The following is a 7,228-nucleotide window of genomic DNA, read 5'->3' as shown; positions in this document are numbered from 1 at the left end:
AGAAGCCCCCCCCCCCTTTACATCAGAAGACCCCTCTTTGCAAGAGGAGCCTCCATTCACATCAGAGTCCCCCCTTCACAACATTTCAAGGCACCGTAGAGTACTAAGGTTGTGACATTGAAAGTGGGGCCCTCACAGTATAAGTGTCCCTTGAATCTTACTGTGAGGGCCCCACTTTAAGCCTTAGCACGGACCGTCACTTAAAATTGTAATGTCTTCATTAAAGGGGAGGGAGCGATTAGTACTTGCTCCCACTTCTTCACCTAAGTAAGGATGAGGTACCCTTGTCCCGCCCAAACCCCCGGCCCGCAGCTTCCTGGTATACACATCAAGCATCCCAGGAGGCATGTGACCCAGCAGTCCTGTCTCGTGTAAGGGGGCGGTTGTGAGGCATCAGGAAGTGACAGCTGACCTCTGTAGGCAAGATGGCGGCACGGAACATTCGAAGACCCTGTGAAGAATCGGGTATGAGGAAGACAGCGCTGGGCTTCCTGGGCTAGTAAGTATGCTGACTTTTCGTTCAGGTTGAAGCCAATCTCAGGTGGAATTCTGTTGCCATTTCCCTTATCCAAATCGGTCTTTTACTCACCCAAGTCTGCGGCCGTGTCCCTTGCAGGCCTCTTCCGGTTGTGGAGACAGGGGATCCAGTGTTGCAGTCACCAGCACTGACTGGTCCCCTTTTCCTGCAGTTATGGACCCTGAAAGTTATCCCCTGCAGGACAGCCAATTGGAAGTTCTCGTGTCTCCTAGGCATTGATACGGACACCCCAAGAAGGACCTGACAACTGAAGATGAAAAAAAATGAAAGCATAAAAAAATAAAGAAGCTAAAAAAAATGGTCACAAATAAAAAAAAAATTTAAAGTCCCCCCCCCCCCCCTACATACACATGTAAACATGCGTCGGGTATGCCAACGTGTGCGAAAACAACTATTCCATCCCATTACGCCGCACTTGTTACATATCGCTGCGAACGTCGGAGTGAGAGCAATAAGTCTAGGGCCATCAATCATATTTTTAGACATTAAACTGATGAGCGGTAAAAGCTTTCATAGTGTCGCCTATGGCTAATTTTGGGTGTGGTCGTTTTCTGCGATTTCACAGTTGTGCGCAATTTTAAACTTGGCATGTTTGGTGTCTATTTACCCGATGTGACCCCGTCTTTTATATTTTACCCCAAAAATTGGGGTGATAATAAATGTTTCATAACATTTCATAGGGAAACAGGTTTTTTTTAAAACAAAATTTAGGGTACTTTTTTAGTTATATAGTAAAAAAAATAACCCCCTCCCCCCACCAATGGTGATTAAATACCACCAAAAGAAAGTTCTATCTGTCCCCAAAAAATGGTATAAAATTAATTTCAGTACAGCGTTGCATGACGTAATAAATGTCAAAGTACTGCAGCGCTAAATACTGAAAAATGGCCTGGCCAGGAAGGGGGTGTAACACCTGGTCTTCAAGTGGTTAATAAAACACTTTTTTTTAGTTGTTTCCAAGTATTGCTAATTTTCTGCAGCTTTTTTGCAGCTACTTCCTGTCTATGTGCACTCCAGCAACCATGGCATTTCTAAGGGCAGACTTCCCCATGGTGACAACAGATAGCAAATTCACTTGTCTCCATCCGCATCCTATGTGAAAGGGTGACAATTCAGGCACACAATTGGCGGACAGGGAAAGAGCATTGTCACCTAAAACAGGAAGTGCCTGAACAAGGTGTTATTTCAATAAGAGCTGCAAATTGTATACACATATGAAAAATGACTTCCAAGTGTCATTAATATGTGAAATCTTATGTGAAATTTTAGTTATTACATTGACATATAGTGTAAAATTAGCTTGGGGGTCATTGTCATCCACAATTAGGTCAGGTTGTCTACACGTGTCTGTAAGCCAGCATTCCTTTCTCGCCTCCAGACGCTGATTGGGCAAGACTATGAAGAAAAAGGAAGAAGTGGGCGTTGTCTTTGCTATTCTCCATGAGCCAATGACAACTTTTATTCAGTTAAGGCCCTCCCTCGACGACGCCCTAAGAAGACGGAGCGGGCAATAACCTCCCACGTGTGTGCTCGCAGCCAATCAAACATAGATCGGTCCCCTTTTCTCCTTCGTAACACGAAGGGCGTTGTTCTCCATGCCCCGCCCACGCACGGAGGCGCTGGCAAATCGTCTCTCGCCTTTCTCAGCTTGTGTTTCAGGGCGTGGCCTGCTAAGCCTTCCCACATGTCTCACCTCGGCCAATGGCCCCTTGCCTTTCTCCTCCCTCGTGCAACGGGAAAGCTCTGCGCGCTCCCGCTGCCGACGCGCGCCCCTGCCGACCCGATTTTGGCGCGTTTTTTCCCTTCTCGTGGACGCGCCCCGTGCTCCGGATCTCGCGAGAAATCCAGCGGTTTCACTATCGTGTTTACACTAATTAAACCCATTACCCCCGATAATCCGAACCGAGCCAATCCGGATTAAGTCGGGCTGGTGGTTCCGGAGCCGAGCCCGCAGAAAAATCACCATACAACACCTTCTCTTCCCCCATTCCACCTCAGGGGTCGCCCCTCTCTGACGTAAAAAAAATCTTTTTTGGGGTAATTTGTGACGTAAAATATCGCTATCTCCATCTGACGGAACCCTAGCTGGTTTCCCTGGGGTGGGGGGGCCTGTCGGAGGTTACCTCCCCCGCCCCCTCATGACCGGGTATCCCGTGCTAGTGAAGGGCGGCGCGGGTATCCGCGCCTAGGAAAGCTCGGGGATTTGCGGCCTAGTGTCGGGAGTCTGGGGGGAAGCACGACGGCCGGCAGGGGAGGTGAGGCGGAGGAGAAGATCCCCCACAGGGGGGCCGGAAGACACCCCGGAGCCTGGGGAAACCCACACCGAGGGCCATAGGTAAGAAGCTGGGGGAGGGCCTAAGCCTGGGATCCGCTTACACACCAAGGCCTGACCGGTGGCTTTTCACCTCCACACCCGACATCCTTGGCGGATATCTCCATACCCCGATCCTTTCCACACCTCTATACCCCGACCTACTCCCTTCCATACCCCGTTCCTTCACAAATACACCTCCATTCCCCGAACCCCACACTGGCACCCCACAGCTTCATACCTTGACCCCCCTCCCCAACACTACATCATAGTGACCTCCATACTCCGACCCTTCTCTATATTCTGACCTTCCCAACACACACCATATCGTACTGTGATCCCCCAAACCTCCATACCATGATCCCCACAAACACCTCCATACCCCAATCCCACAGCTTCTTACCCTGAGCCCCCCAACACACGCCACATTATACACTGCCTCCCCCCAACACACACACACCACATCATGCTCTGAACCTCCATACTCCGATCCCCACACATACACCTCCATACCCCGATCCCCACACATATACCTCCATAACCTGATCCCCACACTCACAGCCACAGCTTCAATACCCTGAGCCCCCCCCCATATTCTAACTCCCCAAACCATATGTTGACCCCCCACCCGATCTGTACATATCCATATAAGATGCTGATCCAGAACATACACAGATTTATTCCTCTCAATAGGCATTCATACATGTATGTCCTTCTCAGCATCACCCATCATTGCTAAGCCTCAATACCAGCACCATCTGCACTGATCTTTATTACATTTTTATTATGCAGGGTGTCTCCAGAGTCTGGATCCATAGCAGAAAAAGTTTTATTACAATAAATGCTCAAAATGGTGGCCTTGGACTTTACAATGCTTGCACTTTGAGAATGTTGAACTGCAATGCAGAAATGTCGATTTCCTCCTTTCGCAGAACGATTATTCTGGGTTGATTCTGATTGACTTCAGATGACTCCAAAAAAATAATAGTAGAGTAGTGTTCGGTCTGGAGACCATTCAACATTCACAATATTCTGGGCCAGCTGTTCTTCATATGGATGGAAATTTCAATTCTGATCCAATGCCTATGGATCCAGACTCTTGGAACACCCTGTATAGTTGTCTATAACAGCCCCATTCACCTCTATATACATTTGTGTACCTGCTTCATCCACATATATCGCTACATATATTTCCATCTTGTACATACTGATACCGGGTTCTTTTAAATGTCAGTTTTACAAATTTATGTTAGATATTCCATCATTGTTGCTCCGTCCACCTACCAGTCATTGATATATACCTCTCCATATTGTATGGCACAGAATTCCGCTCTGCTTTTTGTTCTGTTTACTCTGTACTAGTAATCACTGTTCTGACATAGTAATAGAAGGTTTTCATATGACTGAGATTATTGAATACCACCTTGTACTATGGTCTCTTTTGCAAGTATATCTCCATATCAACCTCCGATGTGTACACCTCCCAACCAAACCCAGGCATAGATTGATAAATCTCCATATCAACCTCCGATGTGTACACCTCCCTACCAAACCCAGGCCAACCTCTAATGTTTATACCTCCCTACCACCACCAGCCATAGATTGATAAATCTCCATACCAACCTCTGATGTGTGCACCTCCATACCATCACCAGCCATAGATTGATAAATCTCCATACCAACCTCCGATGTGTACACCTCCATACCATCACCAACTATAGATTGATAAATCTCCATACCTACCTCCGATGTGTACACCTCCATACCATCACCAACCATAGATTGATAAATCTCCACACCAACCTCCAATGTGTACACCTCCATACCATCACCAACCATAGATTGATAAATCTCCATACCAACCTCTGATGTGTACACCTCCCTACCATCACCAGCCATAGATTGATAAATCTCCACACCAACCTCCAATGTTTATACCTCCCTACCATCACCAACCATAGTTTGATAATTCTCCAGAACAACCTCTGATGTGTACACCTCCCTACCATCACCAGCCATAGATTGATAAATCTCCAGAACAAACTATGATGTTTGCACCTCCCTACCATCACCAGCCATAGATTGATAAATCTCCATACTAACCTCTGATGTGTACACCTCCCTACTATCACCAGCCATAGATTGATAAATCTCCATACCAACCTCCGATGTGTACTGTTCCCTACCATCACCAGCCACAGATAACTATTGATAAATCTCCATACTAACCACCAATGTGTATACCTCCATACCAGCCATAGATAACTACTGATTTACGAACATTTAACAATCACTGATGAATATACTTCCTTAACATTACCAGCCATTGGTAACCACTGAATTATAAATCTCTGTACCAATCACTGATGTATACACCTCAATAGCATCACCAGCCCTTGACCAACCACTGATTTATAAATCCACATACCAACCACTGATGTATACACCTCAATATCATCACCAGCCCTTGACCAACCACATACTTTTACCATCACCAGTCAAATCAGTTACTGATTTTGCCACCTATAGCAAAATCATTCAACACCAACTTTACTTCTGATTTGTGCTTATATTTTATATACCTGTGTAGCAAATAATCTATGAAATGTATGCATTATCCAGGCCATCTCGATCTCCTCCATAACATACATAAGATCTCCTACATAACTCTTTCAGCATTTGCACACAGACCTGTATGTTGGTAGAATATTGTCCATGTGCCACACAAGTACCTTCCACATACCAAGCACCAATTTTATCTTCTTAGCAACACCATCTACATCATGGCCCTTATTTATTCACACTCCATACCAACATCACATCATACTGACCCTACAAGCACAAACCTAGACTGATCACTCCAGGGCTTGTGAATAAGGGGCTTCTTGTCCTTTATGTAATGTTTTATTTATCACATTAAAGTTCATAAAGTGTTCTAAAGAACTCCAGGAATTTCTTTTATCAACCTTTGCAGCTGGCCGGCTCGGAGCTTCGGGTGGGTATAACTTTATTTCTGTCCCTGGGCACAAATGGACCTTTAACCCTGGCAGTTTGGGGGTAGCCCCACTGTAGGGGTTAATAATAAAAAAAAATCCTGGAGTTTTTTTTTTTACATTCTGCTTATCAACATAATTGTATATTTTGTTTGCTTTCAAAAAAGCCTGAGTGCATTCTTCATGGATATTATGCATAGTCTATTGGGTGAAGAGCTATTGGTTTAAAATGATTTTAAAGTCAAAAGCTTTTTAAGATCTTTCAAATGCTGATGAATTCACTTACATGAATGTTGCTTTTTGATGTGCAAAGGTTTTGTTTCCTGTAGAACCAGCTCGTCCTCTGAGCACTGGTCCTGATATCCTGTTTTAGGGTGGCTCCTTTCCCTTGCAGGGTCCTATGGAGCTACATGTGTGTGTGCTAGTAGGCTGTGTGTGCTTCCACAGACAAAGCAAGGCAATCTGTTCCCTGCTCATCCCTTCAACTTTCTCCACGCTTCCTCCTCCAGACTCGTAGATGTATAGTTGCTGGAATCTGCTCTTTCCCTTGTGGTCCTGCACTAGACAGGAAGTTCAGGGAAGTCAAGCTGAGAGAGTTGGAGATGGCTATATGGAAACATGATGACTGTAGGTGCTTGTGCAAAAAAAAATTAAAGATGTACTTTGCTGGGCAAAGTATATTTGTTTCATCTGTGTTTTATTGATGAAAAAAGTTTGGGCATTTTACTACTTTAAAGTGATATTAAAATGTTTTCAGGTATTTTAAATTCTGATGAAATCGCTTACAATGGATGCTGCTCCTTGACGTTTAAAAGTTTTAGCTTTCTACAGAATCGGCTGACCCTCTGGTTTCGATATCCTGTTTTAGGGTTGCTCCTTTCCCTTGCAGGATCCTATGGAGCCAACCTTGTGTGTGCTACGGTAGTAAGCTGTGTGTCTCTACAAACTCGCAGGCACAGTAGGGCAAGTCACTCCCCTCCTTCCTCTTTTTGATGTGAGTTTAGTGGTGAGGAGTTTTTTTTCTTTGTGTTCTTGTTTTTATAGGTGCCATGGCATCTACAAATTGGTCCCACTTGCCATTGGGGATTTGGGAATCTATTTATACAGAATGCAAAAAAGAGGAACGGGGGAACCCCATGTGGGTGGGATCATGCAAAAAGTGAAGGTTGGTGGTAACAGGACAAGGAACTGTGAGAAGGAGATCAGCTGTGGTAACGGAACAAGGAACTGTGAGTCCCCAAGAGATGTTTGTGGGGGACTCTGTTGGATTGGAGGATTCCACTTTTAAAACTAATATTAGCCATACACATGGCACTTTTTAACCAGCTTTTATGAGTCAGTATGGCAAACAGGTCAGGTATTAGCTTGGAGGGGGCGGAGGTATTG

General features: G+C 45.2%; 1 protein-coding gene across 2 annotated transcripts in view; it reads left to right on the top strand.

Annotated features, from left to right (window-relative positions):
* Nucleotides 1–2,310: 2,310 nt before the first annotated feature.
* TLK2 (tousled like kinase 2) overlaps nt 2,311–7,228 on the top strand; it is a 37,308-nt gene continuing 32,390 nt past the window's right edge. For both annotated transcript variants that reach the window (XM_018569008.1, XM_018569007.1), the window contains exon 1: nt 2,311–2,873. The gene's annotated coding sequence lies outside the window, so the exon portion shown is untranslated. The remainder of the gene's footprint in view (nt 2,874–7,228) is intronic.

Source organism: Nanorana parkeri, unplaced genomic scaffold, assembly GCF_000935625.1.
Source record: "Nanorana parkeri isolate BGI_ZX_2015 unplaced genomic scaffold, ASM93562v1 scaffold1272, whole genome shotgun sequence".
Taxonomy (NCBI): Eukaryota; Metazoa; Chordata; class Amphibia; order Anura; family Dicroglossidae; genus Nanorana; species Nanorana parkeri.
The sequence above is the reverse complement of the archived record's forward strand: the minus strand, read 5'-3'. Positions and strand labels throughout refer to the sequence as shown.